Source organism: Muscardinus avellanarius, assembly GCF_963383645.1.
Source record: "Muscardinus avellanarius genome assembly, chromosome: 6".
In the NCBI taxonomy this organism is placed as follows: domain Eukaryota; kingdom Metazoa; phylum Chordata; class Mammalia; order Rodentia; family Gliridae; genus Muscardinus; species Muscardinus avellanarius.
The window spans coordinates 89,742,591-89,768,292 of record NC_137791.1 but is presented as its reverse complement, the minus strand read 5'-3'; the positions used below and the strand labels follow the sequence as shown (position 1 = coordinate 89,768,292).

The 25,702-nt window shown below is 35.0% G+C and overlaps 1 pseudogene across 1 annotated transcript in view; it reads right to left on the bottom strand.

Annotated features, from left to right (window-relative positions):
• The window catches only part of LOC308264110 (transcription elongation factor, mitochondrial-like), a 149,736-nt pseudogene that overhangs the window by 87,424 nt on the left and 36,610 nt on the right, over positions 1-25,702 (bottom strand). Inside the window, exons 2-3 of the transcript in view lie at positions 4,642-4,724; positions 4,246-4,439 (exon numbers count right to left, since the gene is read on the bottom strand). The product of the transcript in view is annotated as a transcription elongation factor, mitochondrial-like (transcript). The remainder of the gene's footprint in view (positions 1-4,245; positions 4,440-4,641; positions 4,725-25,702) is intronic.

The following is a 25,702-nucleotide window of genomic DNA, read 5'->3' as shown; positions in this document are numbered from 1 at the left end:
ATAGACAAATGTCCTCTATTGTTATTTGGTTTAAAAGGCTATTTTATTTGTTTGATGTTTTTTGTTTTAATATAAAATAAAAAGATGTGTAGGCCATCAATAGTACATGTTAAAGACGAGCATCTTGGAGTGGAAAGAGCACTTTACTCATATTTTATACTGCTGAAGGATGTAAACCTATGACTAGCCATTAGTGAGAAATTTCCTTTGAAATTTATTATTATTATTCTGTTATTCTGTTAATCCCTTCTCTAAAAACATAAAATCCATAGGTGATATCTTAATCTTAACCTAAAAAAATGCACAAATGTGACTGTAAGAATTAGCCTGATTGACTTGTAAACATGCCAAGATCTAAATGTACAAATAAGTGTGCCCATAACTGAACTTTTTGAAAATCATGCACTATTTTAATGATGCTATTGTGTTTTGCCACATCTGAAATTCCCCTTCAGGAACTGCTGTCTCTATCAGTTTAGAGATGACAAAAAGCATATTTTTCTTTAAATTGAATGTCATTTTTTTAAAAAAAGGATATAAAGGCTTTAAAAATAGTAATAGAATGTGATAATGTTATTTATCATATTTGGTTTTGGCTAATTTTCTGTTTTAAGAAATTCCAATATATCTAATAAAAATAATTTTTCACAAGAAGAGATTTAAAAATAGCATTGGCTTTTGAAATAACTCATAAGTATATATCTTGATGAACCCTCTGCAACTTAGTGAGACCCTGTTTCAAAATAAAAGAATAAAGAACAGGGTTGAGGGTGTAGCTTGGAGGTTCCATCCCTAAACCTGCAAAATAAATAAATAAATAAATTTTTTAAGCTGGGCGTGGTGGTGCACGCTTGTAATCCCCACGCTTGGGAGGCAGAGACAGGAGTATCGCGCAGGTTCGAAGCCAGCTGCTCTGGTTTAAGAGACCCTGTTTCCAAATAAAAAAATATAAAATAGGTCTGGGAGTGTAGCCAAGAGGTAGAAGGGTTTCCAGGAATCCCAGTACCACAAAAAAAAGCATTTTTAAAAAACAAACAGCTTCATTTGACTATGCTGTATTTCATGGTTGTGATATTTATGCTACATAAAATTAACCTATTGGCTTTAACACACATTATAATCTGAAACTGATTTATTTAAGGTCATAGAAACATTCTGTTTAAGTGATTCCTATAACCATGATTTCTAGTTAAATCACAGAACATACTTATCACAAAAAATAGACTACATAAAAAGAAAGAAAGCAGAGTAGAGAAAATAAATGATACAGTTTTACCATTACATAGGCAAGTATTTAACCCCAGAACCTTCACACCTCTTGGGTAGATTTCTCTGAGAGACAACATCTGGAAAACTAATTCCATTTTCTTGGAACTCTTTAAATGTTTCAATTAAAATGCATATATACACAGAAGCTGAACCAAAGGTCACCTACCCAAGCAAACAGGGAAAACACGTAATTGTAAAACATTCAATAAATGTGTTTTAAACAACTGTGGAATATGCCAGGTCAAAATCCAAATTATATGTAGAGTAAGGAACTTGCCTAGAAAGCTAGCACAAGTTTGTTTTTCCTCTTTCGCCCTCTCTTTCTCTAGTAGAGTCTATAATGTTTCCTAATCATTAAGAAATTCCCATTATTATTTAATTTGATTCCTCAAATTCCAATGAATCATGTCCATTAGCCTCATCCAGAAAAGCACATTAATGAATATATTATAATTATAATTTGCTTTGAACATCTGAAGCAAAAGAAAAATATCTTATTAAATGAATCTTCAAGTACCTAATGTCCTATATAGTGCTTAAGTCACTGAAATATACATAAAATTTCATAATCAAACAAGAGCCCATTTTAACAAATTTATGGAAGAAAAATAAATGGATAGGTAGAAAAAAAATCTCTTTTCAGAGCAATTGTTCCCATAATATTTGGAAGAGCAGTGAGCTGTCACTTTCTCTAACTTTATTTGCAGTATTTTCTGTAGCTGAGCCTATTTTGTCTACTTTATTTGTTGGTGAAGTATTTGTTTTTGCAAGGCCACAGCAATAAAAGACAAATAAAACCTAACTATAATGCATCACATGCAGACCTCTTGCTTTATCATCTCACAATGTGACAATAGAAAAGGAGCTTATATTTTAGAAAGTTAGTCATTTTAAGGTACATAAGTGCATGCAGTTTTACAAGCAATATTGTATATTTCTCAATGTCTAAAGATTAGAAAAATTATATGAGAAAATATTATTTTGTGGAGGAATGTCATTAAGTAAAATCTTATAAATAAAATTTGGGCATAAATAGAAGCAAATAAAAAATTACATTGTTTTGAATAGACATATTAAATGTGTTTAGTTTGGTTTGGTACTGGGGAATGAACCAGGGGTATTCTACATCTTAGGTGTACTATCAGTCTAGTGTGTGTGTGTGTGTGTGTGTGTGTGTGTGTGTGTGTGTGTTACAAGGTATTGATCCCAGGGGCATTCTACCTCCAAGCTATACTCCCCAGCCTAATTTTTTATTTTTTTTATTTTCAAACAGGGTCTCACTAAGTTGTGGAGGGCCTCACTAAGTAGCTGAGGCTGGCAATGAACCTATCTATGGTCCTCCTATCTCAGCTTCCCAAGTATTGGGATTACAAGCATGTACCACCATGCCCAGCTACTCTCAGCTCTGTTTCTATTTTGTTGTAAAACAGTACCTTTCTGAGAGTCTTGTTAAATTTCTAAGGCTGGCCTCGAAATTGTGATCCTCCTGTTTCAGCTTCCCAAGTACTGGGATTAGACATGTACCATCGCACCCTGATGACATATTAATTTTAAATGTCTTCAAATGTTTTGAAAGCCTAGATACTGCTCTATATTAAAGTAGATTACTTATGGACATGGTACCCCATGCCTATAATACCAGTACTTGGGAGGCTGAGATAGGAAATTCACAGCCAGCCTAGGCAATTTATTGAGGCTCTCTGCAACTTAGTGAGATTTTTGCAAGATTAAAAATAAAACAGGGCCAGGCATGGTGGTGCATGCTTGTAATTCCCATGCTTGGGAGGTGGAGAAAGGAGGATCGCGCAGGTTCAAAGCCAGCCTTTCTGGCATAAGAGACCCTGTTTGCAAATAAAAATATAAAATAGGTCTGGGAATATAGCCCAGAGATATAAGGGTTTCCAGGAACCCCAGTACTACCAAAAAATAAAATAAAATAAAATGTAAAATTAAAAAAAAATAAGACAGGGTTGCGAGTTAAGCTCAGAGATATAATTCCCCTGTGTTCAACCACCATTGTACAGCAACAACAACAACAACAACAAATGTAATGGCTCATACAAAAGAGTTAGCTGTGGTGAGCTACTTGCTTACTCTCATTATTTTACCCAGAGAAGTTACAGAAAAAAGAGAAGGTTTTAGACTCCAGGAATTAACCAAAATTAATAAAAACTGCAGCAACAAAAATGACAAAGCCTTGGGGAGACACCATTTTCTTGAACTAGTGTTTGCTGGATGCAGAAAGAATAAGGGTCACTGTAGCTTCCCCCCTGAACTAAAGAGAGTCTCTAGAGGCAGAAAGAGGTCAAAAGCATAGTTTACATTCTGTTCTTGTTTATCTACAGCTCAGTTCACAGAACATCATACTAGGAATCTTTTTTCAGAGCCAACAGCAGAAGCGGCAGTGAACCTAAATAAGGAAATTCATTAGTAGATTAATACTGGTGGACACTGATTATCCCAAAGTTCCTTTTTCTATGGGTTTATATGATGACCTGACCTAACACACTTCTTGGCATTTTGTGTCTGTGGGGTCCCCACTCAGACACTCAATAAGTTCACTTCTTACTGAACTCACTGAGACCATCACAGACTAATGCCTGGCATGAGTCCTTTCTCATACCCAATCCATATAGTATAGTCAATAATCCTCCATGAAGGAACATGATGTCACAGAAACAAATAATTGAATACCTGAGGTATATAATACCTTAAATACAAAATAAGTTCCTGGAAAACCTGTGATTCAAAGCAAAGTTGTAGAAAAAGTATCTTTCATACCACAAAAAAGGGAAAATATGAAACAGCTAAATCTAAAATATGGAGGATTCAAAATGTGCTGTACATCTCAGTAACTGGAACAAATAAAATTCAACTACTGGGAAGGCAGCATCTTCACACACACACACACACACACACACACACACACACACACACACACAGCAACAGAAGATTTTTATGAACAAAAACACCAACGGGAACCACTATGGAAGGAAATCCAATATTTTGAATGCAAGATCCACTGCAAAGAGCCTGAGTGCGTGACTGACCAAGTGTGGTAGCTGGCGCCATCTCGGACCACTGACCAGAACTGCAGGGGAGCTGGCACCATCTCAGACCACTGGCCAGAACTGTATTTGCCAGCTTCGGCTCCACAGCCCCAGGAAATTCTGACAAGAAACCCAAGAACTTGAAATGCAGAAAGCAGTGTCAGAGCTCCCACATCTTAAGGAACAAGCATCATGCTTCAGGGACACAGTAAAAGATCCAAAAGCCTGTGCACTCACCAGAGGCACCACCCACAGCAGTGCACTGTGCTCTCTAGAGACCTGGCCAGCAGGACAGCAAGGTAACCACATTGCATTACTTTACTTGGTGGAAGATCATTCAGAACAGCCCTGGGATCCCCGTAGGCTAAGACCTGGTGGCCCATCCTGGAGGTAGTCCAGTTAGAACTACAGAACACAGGAAAGATTCATAGAGCTCAAGGTATGGTACCTTCACAGGGTCACAGGAGGTCACTCCAAGACTACACTGGACACCTTCCCATGGTACAGGTTGGAAGGTGCAGGCCCAGGGCATGAAGGTACAGAGCACACGGCCTGAGATCACAGAGCCCAGGTGGAGAGCATAGAGCCAGAGCCAGAGGATAAGAGCCCAGGGCTGGAGGGTATGGAATACAAGGCTGGAAAGTGCAGAATCCAGGGTGGGGAAACACAGCCCTGAGCTTACATGGAATTAATTTACAGTGAAACCCAATGCCCTGACATGGAAGCACAACGCCATCAGAGGCAAGAGAGGGATGAAAACACTCATATAGTGGGCCCAAAAACTGAAAATAGATTATGGAGCAAATAGAATATATTCCATAATCTACCACAGTAAACAAACATACAGATATTATATGAGCCTGGGCCCTATATATGTCAATTAGTAGGATTGCTGTTTTTTTTTTTTTTTCTTTCTTTCACAGTGTTGGTACTTTAATTTTTGTGTTATTTTTCTTTTCTTTTTTTTTTGTTTGTGTTCTTTCTTTTTTTTTCTTTTGGGTTTTTTTTTTGTCTTTTATTTATAACTCTTAGTTTTTGTAACTTGTTACTTTATGCATATTTGTTTGCTCCTTCCCACATTCCTTTTACAAACTTCCCCCTTTTACCCTATATACACTTTTCTCTCAAATCTTTTTTACCTTACTGTATTTTCTTGTTTTATATTCAAGCTATTTCATATCTCCATACCTAAATAATCTGTACAAACTACAAGAATCCTACTATCTAACTTTTTTTATTCTCAACCAGATACTACATTATTATACTTAAATTCTTACTCAACATAATCATATCCTCTACATTGCCCAACTCATGTGCCCATCACCCAAGGTTTTTCCCCCTAACCAAACCTGCACCATTGAAAAAAGCACTGCATACCCATGCACTAACCAGCTGCCACCTTTAAATTTCTACTGCTAAGACTGTATCAGAAACATTACTCAGAGACACACACACACAATAAAGTGTCAAGAAATAAAACAAGCCTGATAACTCTGAAAATATGAGAACTAGGAAGAGTGAGGAAATAAGGAAATCATGAATACTGACCTACAAGCAATGCAAGGAGAATTTCAAATTCTGATCTTCAATATGATGAAAGTCCTCATAGTAAGAGTACAGAAAATGAAAGAGGAAATGAAGACATTAAGAAATAATCAGAAAGAGGCCTGGGATGAAATAAAAGAGTCAATAAATGAAATGAAGACAGCAATAGAAATAAATTCTGGAAGATTAAATGAAATGAAAATCAGAATATCATTGTTAGAAGACAGTTCATTAAAAACCAAAAGCACAGTCAACAGCATACAAAAGTCATTACAGCAGCAAAACCTAAACATCCAATAACTATGGAACAGCATGAAACATCCTAACGTATGGAAAAAAGGCATTGTAAAAGGGATAGAAGTACAGACCAAGAGTATATGTAATTGATAAGATGGCTCCCTCCTCCACGTGATCTCACAGTGGAACAGGAAGTGGAAGCTAGAAGCGGAGATACCTCAAGACTCCAGGTGCCTCAAGACTCCAAACATTGCGATGCTACAGATGCCGCGAGAGAATCCACATGCCTCTAAAACATCGGTGCCTCCAATCCACCACATGACTCAGCCAGCCAATCAGGACTATGCGAAACTCTCCAGACACATGGCCCATCGGTCCCTTCCCTCACGGCTGGCTGACTCTCCAGAGGGGGTTGGGTCCGAATAAAACAGCGGTCTCTGATAACCCAGTTGGTGTTTCTGCCTCCCTCCTAAACCCCCTAACTCTATTTTCAACCTAACAGGAATCTCTTCAGAGAAATAATTTCAGAGAATTTTCCAAACATAGAAAGAGACTTGAACATTCACATACAGGAGACATAAAGAGCACCATTAGAACAAGATCAAAGAAGGACCCCCCCTCGCCATGTAACAATCAAAATAACCAACATACAGGCTAAAGAAGAAATCTTAAAAACAGTGAGAACAGAAGAATGAGTGACATACAGGAGCAAAACAATAAAAACTCACCCCAGACTTTACAATCCAAGTCCTGATTGCCAGGAGAGACTGATATGACATAATTCAGACCCTGGAAGCAAACAACTTCAAACCAAGATGGCTATATGAACCAAGGTTATTATTATTCAAAATTAATGGAGAAACAAAAGTGTTTCAAGATAAGCAGAATCTCAAAAAAATCATGAATACAAAACCAACACTAGAGAAAATACTTAAAGCAATAAACTATAGAGAAGAAAGAAGAAGCAAATTTCAGAACCAGAGAAGAGATGAAGTTGATCAGTGGGCCAATTAAGCAAAGAAGAAATAAAATTATATCAAACAGAAGATAGAACACAAAATGGCAGAAAAGAAAACTCATATTTGAATAATAACCTTGAACATCAAAGAACTTCATTCACCAATTAAAAGACTTAGACTGGCAATGTGGATAAAAAAAATAATCCAAATATATGTTGCTTGCAAGAACATCTTACAGCCAAAGACATTTATAGACTGAAAGTGAAAGGGTGGAAAAAGATATATCATGCTAATGAAGACCAAAAACGATAGCCAACTAATCAGACTTTAAGCTAAAATGCATCAGAAGAGACAAAGCAGGGCACTTCCTTTCATTAAAATGAACAATTCACCAAGAATATTTCAACTAGGAATAGCAGAATACTCATTCTTCTCAGCAGCCCATGGAACATTCTCCAAAATTGATCATATCCTGGACCACAAAGCAAGCTCCAACAAATTCAAAGGATGTAATATAATTCCTGCATCTTTTCAGGCCACAATGGAATGAAAGTAAAAATCAAAGACAGGATGACTAAAGAAACTACTTAAATACATGGAGATTAAATGATACACTATTGAATAATGAGTAAGATCCAAAATAAAGGGAGAAATAAAGAAATTCCTGAAACTAAATGAGAATAGAGATACAACATACCAAAATCTATGGGACACTTTGAAGGCAGTGTTAAGAGTCAAGTTCATAACATTGAGTGTCCACAAAAGAAGAGCAGAGAGTCGTCAAGTAAACAGACAAATGATACATCTCAAGGACCTAGAAAGACTGCAACAGTCTAATCCAAAAGCTAGCAGAAGGCAGGAAGTAATTAAAATCAGAGCAGAAATACATAAAATATAGAATAAAAAACAATTCAAAGATCAACAAAAAATCATTCTTTTAAAAGATTAACACTATTGACAAACTCTGGCCAAAATAACAAAAAGTAAGAGAGAATAAACTCAAATTATTAAAATCAGAAATGATAAATGAGACATCACCACAGACAGTGGAGAGATTCAAAGGGTTATCAGAAAATATTTTGAAAAATTTATACTGCAGTAGACTGGAAAACATGGACGAGAATGATACATTTCTAAGCACATATAACCTACCTAAACTGAACCAAGAGGAAATAGCAAACTTAAACCAATCAATAGTAAGCAAAGAAATAGAAACAGCAATAAAAATTCTGCCAACAAAGAAAAGCTCAGGCCCTGATGAGTTTACCCCTGAATTCTACAAAACTTTCAGTGAATAACTAATCCCAATATATCGCAACTTGTTTCAGGAAATTGAAAGAAATGGAATTCTCCCAAACTCCTTCTACAAGGCCAATATCACATTGATACCAAAACCAAATATATATGCCTCAAGGAACAACAATTACAGACCAATATCCTTCCTGAACATAGATGCAAAAATTCTAAACGAAATACTAGCTTTACATATTCAAAACCATATCAAGAAAATAATACACCATTACCAAGTTGGTTTCATCCCAGACAAACAAGGCTAGTTCAACATATACAAATTAATACACGATATTCACCACATAAATAGAACTGAGAACAAAAACCACATAATTAATAGATGGTAAAAAAGCATTTGACAAAATCCAACAGCCATTCATGTTAAAAACACGCAGAAAACTGGAATATAAGGAATGTATTTACACATCATTATGGCATTATACAATAAAACCAAAGCCAACATCAAATTGAATGGGAAAAAGCTGCAAGAATTTTCTCTAAAATTAAGAACAAGACATGGCTCCCACTATCACCCCTCCTTTTCAATATAGTCCTTGAGACTCTTGCCATAGCAATAAGACAAAAGAAGTATATCAAATGAATTTAAAGACGAAAAGAGGAATTAAAATTATCCTTGTTTGCAGATGACACGATTCTTTATCGAGAAGGCCCAACAAACTCAACCAAAAGACTGCTGGAGCTGATTAACCAGTTCAGAAAAGTTGCAGAGTACAAAACCATCCTAAAGAAATAAATTTCTTTTATATATGCCACAATTAATCCACAATGAAAGAAATAAAGAAAACAATTCTAGTCACAATAACCTAAAAACCAATAAAATACCTAGAAATAAAGCTAACCAAAGATGTAAAAATCATCTAAAATGAAAACTATAAAAGATTAAAGAATTAAATTGGAGAAGACCTTGGAAGATGGAAAGATGTTACTTGCTCATAGATAAGAAGAATAAATGTCATCAAAATGACCATTCTGCCAAAGTGATCTATAGATTCAATGCACTTCCTATCAAAAACGCCAAGACATTCTTCATAGACTTAGAAAAAAATCAGTCATAAATTGTATGTGGAAAAAGAAAAGAACTAGAATAGCCAAAGCAATCCTCAGCTATTATAATAAGAACCATGCAGGAGGCATCACAATACCTGATTTAAACTTACACTACAGAGCAATAATACTAAAAAGAGCATGGTATTAGCACAGCAACAGCCATACAGACCAATGGAAGATACAGAAACAAACTCACACATTTATAGTCAATTGCTCTTTGACAAAAAAGCCAAACTCTTACACTGGAGAAAGACAGCCTTTTCAACAAATGGTACTGGTAGAACTAACTATCCATTTGTAGAAAGATGGAACTAAATCCTTACCTATAACCATACACAGGAATCAATTCAAGATGAATCAACAATTTAGAAATTAGACCAGAGACTGTGAAGTTATTAGAGGAGGGCACAGGCTCAACACTACAACATATAGGCACAGGTAGTAACTTTCTCAACAAGACCTCTAAGCACAAGAAATTAAAACAAGAATTAAAAAGTGCATGGCATCAAACTAAAAAGTTTCCTCTCATCAAAGTAAGCCATCAAAATCTAAAGAGAAAGCCTATAGAATGGGAGATCTTTACCAGTCACCACTCTGATAGAGGGCTAATATCCAGAATATACAAATAGCTCAAAATTCTCTACACTAGCAAAACAAATAACCCAATAAAGAAATGGGCAACTGAATTGAATAGACACTTCACAAGAGAAGACACAAATGATCAATAGATACATAAAAAATGTTCAACATCATTAGCCCTCAGGGAGATTCAAATAAAAAACTGCATTGAGTTTCCATCTAACCCCAATCAGAGTGGCAAGCATAAAGTAGTCAATTAACAACAAATGCTGGTGAGGATGTGAGGAAAGAGGAACTCTTTTACACTGTAGGTGGGAGTGAAAACTGGAGATCAATGTGGAGATTCGTTAGAAACTGAGAATGGATCCACCATATGGTCCGGCTTTACCACTCCTGGGTATCTTTCCAAAGGGTTTGAAATCAGAGAACTACAATAACATAAGCATACCCATGTTAACACCAGCACAATTTGTAATAGCCAAAATATGGAACCCACCTAGGTCTCCATCAACAGATGAATGGATTGAAAAATTATGGGAAATACACACAATGGAATTCTACTCATCTATAAAGAATAAAATTATGTCATTCACAAGAAGATGGAACAGCTTGGAAATTATATTAACTGAAACCAGCCAAGCACTGAAAGAGAAGGGATATATATTTTATTTAATATACCCAAACTAGGGAGTAATAGAGATACTATAAGAATTTCAGATAATTGAGAAACCTCAGCAAAGCTAGAATGTAAGGGTAGGAGAGGAAGAAGGCTGAGGTTGATTAATGGAGGAGCTATATCCAAATATTTGTGTGAGAATGTAGCATGGTCAACCTGGACACTCATTGTTGGGAGGAGGAAGGGGAAGCAGGAGGAGGGTACCAAGCACCACTGCATGAATGTATGCTATTGTCAATATGATCCACATTATGATCTGAATCTATAGTGTACCAATAAAAAAGAAAAAAGAAAAAAATCTAAAATATGAAATAAAACAATGTGTTGTATGAGTGATAATAGAGAGCTTCTTATGAAAAAATTTGTGAGTTAGACTAGTTGAATGAATTGTCCGAAACAAAGCAGGATATGGTACAAAAGACATATATAGGTAGATATGGCAATATCAGATAAGAATACTAGAAGATAAAAAAATTAAAACATGGTGAACAATCTCAAATTTAAGTAAGTCATACTTCCTTTTTTTGTGGTGGTACTGAGGATGGAACCCTTCTACCTCCAGGCTACACTCCCAGACCTATTTTAAATTTTTATTTGGAAACAGGGTCTCTTAAGCCAGTGAGGGGCTTCGAACCTGTGTGCTCCTCCTGTCTCCTCCTCCCAAGTGCAGGGGATTACAAGCATGCACCACCATGCCCAGAAAGTCAGACTTCTTAAAGAAGATAGATAGAGTGAATTGTAATACACAAAGAGAAAGAGAAAACTTATAAGCCTACAGAAAAAATTGGATTTCCTGCAAAAGTAAGATGATTGAGTAGTGTTAGATGCTATGATTAAAGAAGACAGTAAATCTTTCTAAAATATTAAAGGAAAGTAACATTGAGTTAAAACTTTAACATACAACTTAACAATAACTTAAGCAGATTACATACTAATAACAACAAAAAACCCAAACACAAGGTCTCAGAGAATGTTCCATACAGTGAACTGAACTGCAAATACTTTTAGAAGTAGAATGAAAATAAAACAGCAACCTGAGTTGATCTGTTTATAAATTCCTATTTTTGCACTTCAATACATTTTCTCTAAAATTAAAGGTAATATTACCTATTTTAAATGTCTTTTGTATTTAAAGTGTGGGACAGAAGCAAAAATGACAATAGTGTTTTTAACCTCTTATTAAGCCCTTATTACATGCAAGACCTTATCAGCAAATTTTATTTGTTCACCATCAAAATATATCCTAAAATATAATCCCTTTTCACAGTTTCACTGACACTGTACTCTTTCCTGCAATAGACATTTTTACTGTAGTCATTTTTATTCTTTCCCCTTCCTCTATACCTTTCTTCCCTCTGTGCATTATTTTCAATATCAGCTAGAAACATCACTTTAATGTTACTCTCAGATGATAGCATCCATCCATTATCTTCTACACTGGCTTCCACAGGTTGAAATAAATATTTTGTATGTGCACAACACTGTACTATGTGCTGGCATAAACCAACTTCTTTCTACAATATTCCCATGCTCCTTAAGAAGTAAATTAAAGTGTTATATAAAAAAAAAAAACATTTGGCCTCAAATCCCCTACCCAGTAGGTGGCAGTCAACTTTGGAGTCCACTGTCTTTCTGCTTTAGCTCTATCCAAACAACATGAATGATGGATGGATGCTCCTCCAATATAAAATTTTTTCTTGCCTTCTTAATATTAGACTTCTACCCTTAGATACACATATGGGCACTCAGCCAGTATTGGGCCTTGTTGAGGCCATGAGCCTAAGGTAGAGCCAAAAAGATGGAAGAAGAATAGTGAAGGCAGCTAAAGGAGAATCTTTTTCACTGGGTGTTTAGAGGGTGCCCTTGAACTCTCTTTTCCATCTCATTCTCCTTCTTGAGTGCTGGTATGCAAAACTACACAGTGCATTGAGCAGTGCTTTATTTAGTAGTTATCTTGGAGTAGAGAGAAAAAGATCTATAACTTAAGGGTAAAAACAAAAGTTAGAAATAAGGACTGAATACCTGATCATACCAACTCTGGTAGCCTACCTCCATACTTCACTAGCTTGCTTAAAAAACTAAAAAACAAAACAAAACAAAAAACTATGTGACTTATGTCCACCCATTTGAGGACTTTATCAAGCATGGTACAATTAATCATAAATAAATGACACTCAAGTGCAAAGATTGAGTATTTATATTAAATAGAAGAGTTAGGAGGCGATGTCATTTGCATTACATGTGAGTTAGGTATAGAGCCTGGAAATAAAAGTAGCCTGAAACATAGATAAGACATAGTTTAAGAGCATAGAATGGATGGATTTAAATGCACACAGTTAGTGTTTCATTAATATTATATCATTGCTGTTCTGTGACCCAAAATGTCTGATGACCACAACATGGATAAAGGAAGATTTTTTTTCACAGTTCTAGAGAGTTCAGAGGTTTCAATGTTAGACTGGGTTATGTCTGTGAAGCTCAGGGCCTAGTGGTGGAAAACAAAGAGAAAGAAGTACACAGAGCCAGAGACATATATAATCCTCAAGGCCACATACCCACTGGCCTGCCTCCCCTAGCCACTCCCTACCTGCCTACTCTACTACCCAATAAATCCATTAATTTGTCAATGGATTTATTCACTGATGAGATCAGAACCCTCACAATTAGATTATATCAATTTTTGCCAATACTTGAGCTTTTCCAGAGGACATTCTATATCCAAACAACTGTTATCATTATTATATTTTCTTGATAAATTAAGAGATAGGTGCACAAGTGATACTATTATATATGTATACATATATGTAGAAAATAAAATAAGATTATTTATGTTTCCTATTTCTGTAGTTATATTAATAGAAGTCATAGTAAAACTTATTTTAATTACTAACTATATGCTAGCTACTATTTTGCATCAAATAAAATTTTTTTATAATGGTAGATATAATGGAAGAGGATAATTTTATCTCTGTTTGAGCAAAAGAAAATTGAAGCTCAGAGACATAAATAACTAACCAAAGATCAAAGCACTTGTAAGCATTGAAAGTTGGAATTGAACACCAATCATGAATGCTGCACATCCATCCTTTGATGTCCCTTTCAGAGACTGCATAATTCTGTTTTATCATGATTACTTGTTTTATATTAGTTTTAATCAGTTTGTGATATTCTCTAGACTAAAAACAAACCTTATATGAAATAATTCTAGAGGTAGTGAAGTGCCTTGTATTCAAGAGTTACTGAGTAAATGTGTCTTAATGAATAATGGAATTGATGGATGATTAATTGAACTGAATGTTCCAATTCTTACCTTCTTATATACAACTAAAGAAAAAGGTTCTAAGGTCACTTTCCCCAGGAGATAAACTGTTAAATTTCCAACATTTACATTACATTTATAGGCTGGAATAAATCTTTTTCTTACCATCAGCTGAAATATCTAAAAAGTAACTCACATATAGCCCTACCTAACACAATCAAAAAATTATCCTAGTTCATTTGAGAGTGTAAACCTGTATACATTAAGCTTTAAAGTATGATTCCAATAAATACATGCAACTTAATTGCAAAATATTATAAATAAAAAGTTAGCTTTAGATAAAACTCCTCAAGTACCATATCTATGATATGTGCTGTTTTGAAAACATTAAAGAGCTATCGTAAATAATCATGCATACTGCTTTAGTCTTGAGGATTCATGTGGCATTGGCTTGCTTACTCTTCTGAATCCATTTATTGTTCTGCTTCATAGAAAGACCACTTCATTTAATTCAGCTGTCTCTGAAAGACATTGGGATTTATTTTGCTCATTGCTGCCTATTTGCTCAACTTTATAACCATTTTTCATGTGCACATCCACAGAGTCAGAGGGGTAGATTTTGGAGTTGCCAGTAAATTGCACAGTACCTTCCTGGTAAATAAGACACTACATACCACTCATTACTCCTGTATCTGCCTTTGTTCAGAGAGTTGCATATGTGGAAGTAAAGACAACCAGTCTTTGTTGTCAAAACTTCAATTGCTTTCCAGCAGTTACCTTGGCTCAATTCCTGCCTTCCAACAGATATGTGAATATTTCCCCAGACCTCTATTACAAATCAGAACCTGTAAACTGACAAACAGTGCCAACACATCCCAGACCCAAATTCCTGAAACTGAAGAATGAAAGACTCCTGGAATTGAATAACAACAAGGTAAGATTCCCAGTGAGATGATCTAACCCTTACCAAGTTCACTTGACCTATTCCAGGTACCAACATCACTAACCAGCGCCAAGGGTTGGAGGAAACCCTGGCAGAAGTGAAATAAGGCCTCCCACAACATGCTCAGTAAACCCTAATAAAATCTTCATGGCTTCCACTTGCCAAAACATGAGCATGATGAATGAGTGTGCTGTATTTTACACAGTTAGACTAGCAGCATTTCCAAACGTGAGCAGTGAAGAAAAACCAGCAGAAATGGTGTGTGTGTCACCAGATTTCCATTCATTCCTTCCAATAATGAACTGTTAAAGTTGTGAGGATCCTTAGGTCCCCAAAGAAATGACATTTTATTTTATTTAAGCATTCACATTTTCAGTTTGAACTTTGAATGTACTAGCTTCCTCTAGTTCAGCACACATACTTTAGATACCCCAAAAGACATCTTTTTAAAGATTTTCCAGAAAGATTCACACTAGATCTGTAATAACAACAGTGCCTTTAACACCAGCTCTTTTCCACTACTGTTATTTGGATGTAATATTCACCATAGATCCATATTTCTCACTAACTTCTGAAATACTAAAGCCATCAAGTACAGGTGAAGCGATTTCATCTACCTCTGTCAAAAGCAAGCACAAAGGAACTCTTCTATTTAAAAACTCCTAATGCATCAGCACATTCCTAAGAATTTTACTGGTATTAAGTAATTTAATCTTCTAAACAATACTATGAAGTGGTTTTCATTATTATTAACTTGTTTTTACAGATAAGAACTACCCCAAATCACAAGTAGTTGTGCCAAGATCCAAATCTAGCAACAGTCTTAGTACAAAACCTGGTTTCTGAACCTGTGTTATGCTACCTCTTATTCATAATGATAGTTAACACCTTCTAGGTCTTTTCTAAGTACTTTAAGTGTTTTCCAGGTCTTCTTCTAAGTGTTTTGCAAGTGTAGGATTCTGAGGAACCATCTCTTTGTAAGATACTCATGAGACTGCAAAAAAAAAAAATCTTCCTTTGTTGAGTCTTATAATTTTTGTCTCCCTCCTGATTTATCTACTGAAATTATAACTCTTAAGGTTATGGTATTAACAGGTAGGACCTTGAGAGTTGATGAGTTCATAAGAGCCAATATCCCCTTGAATGAGATGAGCAGCCTTGTGAAAGGGTCCTAAGGGAGCTATTTGCCCCTACCACCATGAGCGCTCACCACCAATGGGTGTCCTCAGTAAGAAAGCAGATCAGATGTGGAATTTCTAAGTCCTTTGATACTGGATTCCAAGCCTCCAAATCTGTAAGAAATAAATTTCTACTGATTTTAAGCAACCTAGTTTATGTTTTTTGTTTTATTTAATTTTTTGTGGTAATGAATATTGAACTTAAGGACATTCTACCTCTGAGATATAGCCCCAATTCTACTTAATTTTTTAAACAGTCTCATTAGGTTGATAAGTATCATTATATTGCTGAGGCTGTCCTCAAACCTGAGATATTCCTGTCTCAGCTTCCCAATTACTGGGATTATAGACATGCACCATTGTGTCAGGCTTTGCTTTTTTGGCTTGTTTTTGTTTTTATATAGTTGTCCAAACAGAAAACACACTGAGTATTCAGCTGATGATAAATGGTGGAAACAGAGAGAGTAATATTCAGTCTATTTTTCTATGATGACTTTAGGAATGAAGTCATAGAAGTATAATGTAGCTGTAGGACAGGGATATATCTAGATTACACTCACATTTGTAAGTTAACAGTGCCCTTTACAAAGCTGATAAAATGGTAGAAGAATGGCATTTCAATTTACTATTATTAACTATTGTGTTAATAATTATTTTATTTTACTTGGAAATCACTCTTTATCAACCTGGTTTAATAGATAAATATATGCCATCTGGAGAAAAATTTAATCTGAATGCAAAGTTGTTCATTTTCACTGCTTTTTTTTATACTGAGATCATTCAGAAATTATCATTGAGTTTATAACTCTGATTCAAATTATAATTGAAGTGAGGAAATGGTAAGAAATCTCGATAGGAGAAAAAGAAGTATACTTATAGCTAAAGAAGGATTAGATATTTCTTTTAAAAAGAAAATAAAATAATGTTCTTTGTGTCAAGTATGTTACACATGTGAGGGAAACTCACTAAGTCTACAATACTAAAGTTTAAAGTTAGCCATCTCTGGGAAATATGAGCATGAGTGTGAACAAGACAAGAAGAAGACACAGTTTCTGTGGATAAGAAAGCAATAGCCACAGGGTGTTATGCAGTGCGGTAGTCTGGCAGAAGAAAAAGAGGGAATCTGCTAAGGCAAGAGGCCCAAGATGATGAAAATGAGATGAGGTCTAATGAAGCAATATGGTCAGCAAAAAGTTTTACTCACCATAGAAGAGATAGTACATTTTTAGGACAATAACTACTATTTTGATTTCTTTCTTTGAATTATAATTACTGCTTGTTATTTCTTCAGTGACTAATATAGAATAGCCTATTTGTGTGGTGGTTTGAGACACTAAAGAGATGAATCAAGCTGGTGCACTCGTTGTGATAGCAGTTGCAAGACTCTTGAGTAATGAGCTCAAAATGGTGGATCCAGAGGCACCTTCTTAGAATTGCAAAACTTCTGAAATTGATAGGAATACATAGGTGGCAGGACCAGAAAATTAGATTAACAGATTGATTTATCTCTTACTATTATTTATATTCTTATTAGTACATCACAATTATCTATAATAGATGCTCTTGGCATATTTCTATTTATCTATTTTTGGTACTGAGTATTGAACCCAGGACATCTTCTTGCCTCAGAGATACGGCCCCAGCATCTGTTTGTTTGTTTGTTTGTTTTTGTATGGTTGCATTTTGTTTTCTTTTTCTTTTTCTTTTTTATTTTTTTGGTGGTACTGGGGTACCTGGAAACCCTTCTACCTCCGGGATACACTCCCAGACCTATTTTTATATTTTTATTTGGAAACAGGGTCTCTTAAGCCAGCGAGGCTGGCCTCGAACCTGCGTGTTCCTCCTGTCTCCGCCTCCCAAGTGCGGGGATTACAAGCGTGCACCACCACACCCAGCTTTGTTTTTGTTTTTATAGTATCTAACTAGTTTTCTGAGGCTGGTCTTGAACCTGTGGTCCTCTTGTCTCAGGCTCCCAAGTACTGAGATTACAAGCATGTACCACTATCCCCATAGATTTCTATAGATTGTATAGATTTCAAATGTCCTATGCCAGCGGTTTTGCATTTATCAAACCTGGAAAAAATTAGTGCATCTTTTTAGTATATAAGTTGTATATCTCATTCTTCTCTATACAAAGTAATGTGAAAATCAGGAATTAATGGTTCATAATGACTTAAATTTTTTATTACAAATATATATAACCACAAATGCTAATGTTGCATGCCTCCTTTCTTCTTCTGTGATTTTCACCACTACATTTTGAAAAAATGTTTTGATATTTTCTTACAAATTTATACATATACCTACTTTATACGACTTCCACTCATAATTTTTTTACTCCAAAGAAATGAAAATTGTGTAGTTCCTCCAAAATTTTTATTTAGATATTCATAGTAATATTATTTCAAATTACCAAAAACCACAAGTAGACCAGTATACATATAATCAGTGGTCTGTAGTACTACTAGGCAACAAAAAATGAATATGTGTCTGTGTATCATATATACGCACCTCCAAAAGCAAATAAATCTCAGAGATATTATGCATAACCAAAGAAACAATACCCAAATGAGCCCATAATATATGAAAAAGTTTATTTGAAATTCTTGAGCAAACAATAATAATCCATAATCTAAAACACCAGAAAAACACTGTTTAGGTGAGGTAAGAGAACATTCTGGTTAATGGAATCTTATTCACCACTTTTTTTTTCTTCCCAAGAGAATCTAATTGCTTCATTGATTTTGGTTATCTCCATTTAAAGAGGGATCTTGGAGACTGTGATGGTTGAAATAACAATTCAAGGGAAACAAACATACTTAAAAGAGAGAATTACTGTCATGGCTTTTTTCTCTAGATATTTCACTGGGTATGAAGAAATAAACATTGCCTTAGGTATTTCTATTAGTCATCTTAGTAATACAATGGAAATCAGTATCAAAGTGAAATCTACAATTAGCATGATAGAAGAGAGAACTGGAAATAATCTTAATTCTAGCCATTAAATTAGCCGGCTCTGGAAACTCCCCTACTTCCACAATTCTTCATACTAGAATGAATAAGTTTAATAAGTTTACAGCAGTTTGGGTAAGGAATTCTGTTGCAGGCTGCATGGCATATATTAATTCTCCATTTGATAGTCCTATGAAATTATTTCACTAAAATTACTGTAACATCTGGATCTTTCAGTTTTATATTGCTCCATATACAACCTAAGCTTTTAAAGTATAACCTACCCAACAAAGTCTGTATATGAATGGCAGGAAATTTAATCTCTTGGGCTCAAAAATATCTTCTCTTGCAGTTTCCCTTGTCTATGTAAATGGCATCTCCATACTTTCAGTTGTTCCTGCCAAAATTTTTGGAATGTCTTAGATTCTGTCTATCCCTTACATCCTCAAACCATCCATCAGGAAATTCTGTCAATTCTGACTTTAAAATATTTGTAGCATTATTGTTAGGTAGGCTATTTTTTTTTCTATCCTTAACAGATGTACTATGAAGCATTGAAAAATGACAGGTCACAATTTTTTTTCAAACTACTTTTAAATGAGTTGGGTCAATAAAAGAGTTGAAATATATGCATATATGTGTACAAATATGAGGGAGATAAAGCATATGAGTAAAATAATAACAATTGATAGAGTGAAATTTGGTAGCAAAAATACTGATTTTATGGTCTTTGGATTTTTTTTCCATTCCCATCCAACTCTACTTACATGTTCTTGACTCCCTCTTCTATTGCCTGATCTACCAAGTTGGCCTCATAACTTTTAAACATCTGCTGATAGGCTTCTATGATCTATTCTCTATAGCAGAGCAGTGCCCTTCAAATCTATGTAACACCATGGCTATCAAAAAACATCTTCCTATAACTTTGTATACCACTCATAGTAAGAGCCAAAATTCTGATCTTAACTAATAAAGCCCTAGGAACTGCTCAGGTCATGATCTCTGACCTTTTCTCCTCTGGCTTTTCTTTTGGTCATTAGACACTCACTGAACCAGTTTTCTTGCTATTGCTCCAAAAAATACCTCCACTCCCTGCTCAGAAGTGTTATATTTAGTATTATCTGCCTAATATTTCTTCATTGAGATAGCTAGATAGTTGACTCAACATTTCTTCTAGGTACCCTCTCAAATATTAATCAAAAACTACCTTTTAATCACAGATAGCTTTCACCTTCCATGACAACAGTCAAGTGGCTGTCTGGACACTACTTTTGCCAATTCCCCTTGTACCAAGTAGGATCATAGTACACAGTAGAAAGAGGGAGAGAAAAGTGAGGTCCACCACTCTATGCCTCCCACATAAAATCTTCTGTGACATCTCTATATTCTCTTCCCTTATCTCCACCTAGATGTTGATACCCAATTTGAAAGCTGGACCTACCCTTTGAAAATAGCATAGTCCACAATAGTCTCAATCTCTGAATGACTTCACAGAACTGAAGACCCCATAGTCATTCACACTTATAAAGAAGCTTGTATTTGGGCAAGCCAGTGGGATTTCAACATTTTTCTAGGAGTTCTTATACAGTTCAAATGATACACTCATCTATATGCCAGTAGAAAATCTCTGGTCAGTATCTAATATAATGTATGTTTGTTTATTTTCTATTTTTCTCAGTAAATCATACATTGAAACAGTGTTATAAATATAAATTGCTTTTGTTTATTGTGTAACACTATTACTTGGGACATTTATTTTCCAACAAATATGTTTTAAGTAATATTTCATGCTGTTTGGTTGTGACTATCTTGATTATAAAAGCAAATAAAATTATATTAAAAGTTCTATGGTGATTTTATAGTTTTTATCATGAGTGTGATAAGAGAGATGTGATGGTATGCTACCTAAATAATTAGTGTCTCAAGTCTAGAAATGGAAATAATGAAAAGGTATCCATTGTCCTATAGTTTAAAACATGTGGCCAAGTATGCATTCTTGATGTTGGTTCTGTAGAAGCTTTGACCATTTATTAGTTAAGTCTTCTTAGGCCTTTTATTTTTATTCATTATTTCAGCAGATAATTAGATAATTATTAAGGAATTATTCTAATCATTAGAAAAACAGGTAGACAAAAAGATAAAGGATCTGAGATCATTCTAGTGTGAAGGACAGATAATTTAAATGATTGATTTCATAGAGAAGTGGATAAATGAAAATCACATAGCAACATGAAATAAAGATCTCATATGAGAAGTCTAGTCAAGCTTTTATTCCTTCCGTGCCTTCAAATTTTGTCTTCTAATGCCCATAAATATTTTTTATTGTATCAAAAGCTTATCTTCATTTACTTAGCCCATCATCAGCATTTAACATAATTAGTACTCCATTTTCTTTGTAAATATTTCTTCATTTTTCTTCCATAATATCAACTTCAACTACCTTCTTGCTTTCTTGTACTCTTAGGATGGAAATCTTCAGAACTCAGTCTTTAGACACTTTTCCTCGCTCTACATTATTCTTTTAGTGATCTCATCTACTATTGTACCATAAAAATGATTTATTTCCTGATGACTTCCAAATCTATATCTTCAGTCTTGTCTCTCAAAATTCAGATATATCCATCTTGACATCTGCACTCATATATCTAATAGTATTGCAAACATAACAATTTCAAAATTTAGCTTCTGCCACCCTCTCCCAATATCAATCAAGATAAGCTATGTTGTGCTACAGTAGCAAATAGCCCCAAGTTCTTAATGGTCTAACATAACAAAAAGTCATTTCTGGCTTTTGCTAAATTGTCAACACGGCTTGACAGGAAGCTAAAATAATAATAGTTGCTCATGTACATGGATGAAACTCAATAACAAATGTACCCAAATAATTTAGCTTAATATGTGTTTCCATGATCAAAAAGTTCATATATGTAGAATGAAGCACAGGCCTATGAATCATATACTTGATAATAATGTCCATCACCTCACCTCCTATTAGGTAAAAGAAATACAATGGACATGTCTAAGATATAAAAAGATGGAGAGGTAAAATCTACCTATTTTCTAGGAAAAGCATTGCAAATATTTGAGAATGCCCAAAATGCAGTATAACCTCTCTACCTTCCACAACCTATTCTTATCACAATCCAACCCACCTGAGTATGTGGCAGTTTCTTACTTCTGATTACTTAAGTCATCTTTCACACTCAGATTTTGATCAAACCTCATTTTCTACTCATCAACAAATCCAATAGTTATGTTTTCCACACACATTTAGCATTTTATTCCTTTTTATCATTTTTACTCTTATCAACATTCCCTATATTATTTCCTGCAGGATTATTGCAAGAGCCTCTGGCTAGTCCTTCAGCCAGTGCCCTGCCCTATTCATTCAGTTCTTAACAAAATAATGAGAAATCCAGTTAAAACCTAGGTTAAAACATATTAATTCTATGTTAAAAACTCTTCCATCAGCTGGGCGTGGTGGCGCATGTTTGTAATCCCCGAGCTTGGGAGGTGGATACAGGAGGATTGTGTGGGTTTGAAGCCAGTTGCACTGGCTTAAGAGACCCTGTTTCCAAATAAAAATATATAAAATAGGTCTGGGAGCTGGGAGTGTAGCCCAAAGGTAGAAGGGTTTCTCTTATTTTAATCTCCAACATTTTATGTGGTTCAAATCCATTTTTCTTACTTTATTAATATTCCCCCTTTAGTCCCTGCTCTCAATATTGTGGCCTATTTTGCAATTTTGGATAAGCTCTCTGGAGTCCTAACTCAGAGCCCTTTTTACTGTTATTCTCTTGTCCTAGGGAGCTCTTCTGTTACATCTTGTATGGTTTACTCCCTCACATGCTCCAGGATTTAATTCAAATAAAATTTTTAAAATAAAGTTACCCCTGGTCAACATCATTGGCAATTAGAGAGATGCAAATCAAAACTACCCTGAGATTTAATCTAACTCCAACTAGATTGGCAATCAATAAAAACACAAACAACAACTAATGCTGGCGAGGATGTGGAGAAGTGGGAACTCTAAAACATTGTTGGTGGGATTGCAAATTAGTGCAACCACTTTGGAAAACAGGATGGAGAATCCTCAGAAGGATGGGAACAAATTTACCATTTTTTCCAGCAGTACCACTTCAAGGTATCTACCCAAAAGAGAAAACCAAACTACCAAACTAGTGCATGTGTATCTATGTTCATAGCTGCACAGTTCACCATAGCCAAATTATGGAACCAGACAAGATGTCTATCAAGAGATGAATGGATTACAAAACTGTGGAATATGTACACAATGGAATTTTACTCAGCCATTTGTACAAAATTCAATTACATCATTTTCAGGGAAATGGATGGAACTGGAGAACATTATGCTAAGTAAGATTAGTCAATCACAAAAAATAAGAAATCAGATGTTTTCCCTAATATGCAAAAGCTAAGGAGAAATGGGTCATAGGAGGAACTCTAGATGAAAAAGGAGATCCTATAGAGGAGCAAATAAGGCAATCTAATTGAGAGGATGAGAGGAGGAAAGAAGGAAACTTTCTAAAGCACATGATGTACTTAAACAAACAAATAGAAGTCAACCAATAAGCCAAGCATGGGAAGGAGGGAGGGGGAGGGAATGGAGTGGGGATTGGGTAGGGGCTATACAAGTTATATTGTCTATTGCTGCACTTGCTGCACTAGAAATTACTACATGAAGATAGAGATTTTTGCATGTTATTTTATCTTGTTCTCCAGTGTCTAGATAAGTATCCGATATATAATACGTGTTTAAATAACATAAAATCAATATAATAATTTATTGATTGGTTGATTGATGTATTATAGTCATACATCTTAATAGGGTACAAGATGGTAGAGGCATACATGCACATGTCACTTATTCCTACCGCATTCCTTCCCCCTTTCCTTCTTCTAATATTTGGCTTAGTGATTGACTTTAATATGTGTGTGAATGTACATCATGGATATTAGGGGATTTCCCTCTTTCCTCCTTCTTCTATCTCCCTCAGTTAGATAACTTTATTTGTTCATATATGGTTTCTTCTTTTTTGTCTAGATTTCTTCCTATATCCCATTTTCTCCCTAGTTGCTGTAGGTTAGAAAGAACACCCAATCTTTTACTTTTTGTGACTGACTAATCTCACTTAGCATAATGTTTTTCATTGTATTTATTTCCCTGAAAATTACATAACTTTATTCTTCTTTATGGCTGAGCACAATTACATTGGGTAGTACCTCACAGTTTTTTCGTTTTGTTTTGCTTTGTTTTGGTTTTGGTGGTACTGGGGTTCCTGGAAGCCCTTCTACCTCCGGGCTACACTCCTAGAACTTTTTTTTTTAATTTTTATTTGGAAACAGGGTCTTTTAAGCCAGCCCGGCTGGCTTCAAAACTAGGCGATCCTTCTGTCTCCGCCTCCCAAGCGCCGGGATTACAAGCATGCGCCACCACGCCTGGCTATAGTTTTTAATCCAAACCTCTGTTGATGAACATCTTGGCTGGTTTCATAGTTTGGCAATTGTGTGGCTATGAACACAGATAAGCACACATTAGTTTGATAGCTGGTGTCCATTCTTTTGGGTAGATACTCAGTAGTGGTATTTCTGGATCATAATATAGGTTCATTCTCATTCTTCTCAGGATTCTCTATCCTGTTTTCCAAAGTGGTTGCACTAATTTTCATTCCCACCAACAGTGTATTAGAGTTCCCACTTCTCCACACCCTCACCAACATTTGTTGTTGTTTGTATTTTTTATTCCATATCACTGTATATATTTTTAATTAACTAAAGGGTCCAAGACAGAAAAGTACATTTCCTTCAATATCTCTTTTTGAATTTTCTATTGATGTATTGTACTCATACATCTTAGTGGAGTGCAAGGTGGTAGAAGCACACATGGACACATCACTCATTTAGCCCTTGCCCAATTCCCATCCCATTCCCTCCTCCTTCCTCCTTATCATGGTTGGCTTAGTGATTGACTTTGATTTGTTTGTGAATGTGTTTTAATTAGAGTTAAGTAAAATCCCAGGGTAGTTTTGATTTGCATCACCTGATAGTTAATGATGTCGAACATTTTTTCATACATTTATTGGCAATTTGCATGTTTTCTTTTGTGAAGTGTCTATTTAACATGACTGAAAGGTAGTAATTTTTATTCTTATTTTATAACTGAAGAAACTAGACATCAAAGCAGTTAAATAACTTAAGTATTAATATTAAATAACCATAATAGGGAGTGATTATGTTTTTTTGACTATCTTGAGTAAAGTCCCAGGTATACAATAGGTTACAAATAACATTTTTTAAATGGTTCAACATGCTAAAACTTAAATGTAGTCTTCTGGACACCAAAACTTCATTGTTTTGCAGTAAAGTGCTTTTATTTTATATAGTAAAATTTGAGAGATATCTTAGATAAGTATTAAGTAGAAGATAAGAGTGGTAGTTGGTCAATGTTTAGATATGGTTTGTGAATAATGAATTATAGCACAAAGTGTTAAGCAGTTAAAAACACATTTATAATGATGTGAATATGATAAATATAGTAGCTACTTATTACAGACAATATCTATATATTTATATTCACATGTGTAATACCATTTTATTTCTCTCTTTATTTTGAGAGATAAGTATTATTTAGTAAATTCTTCAGGATGAGACATACATTAAATGGGTGTGCCAGAAT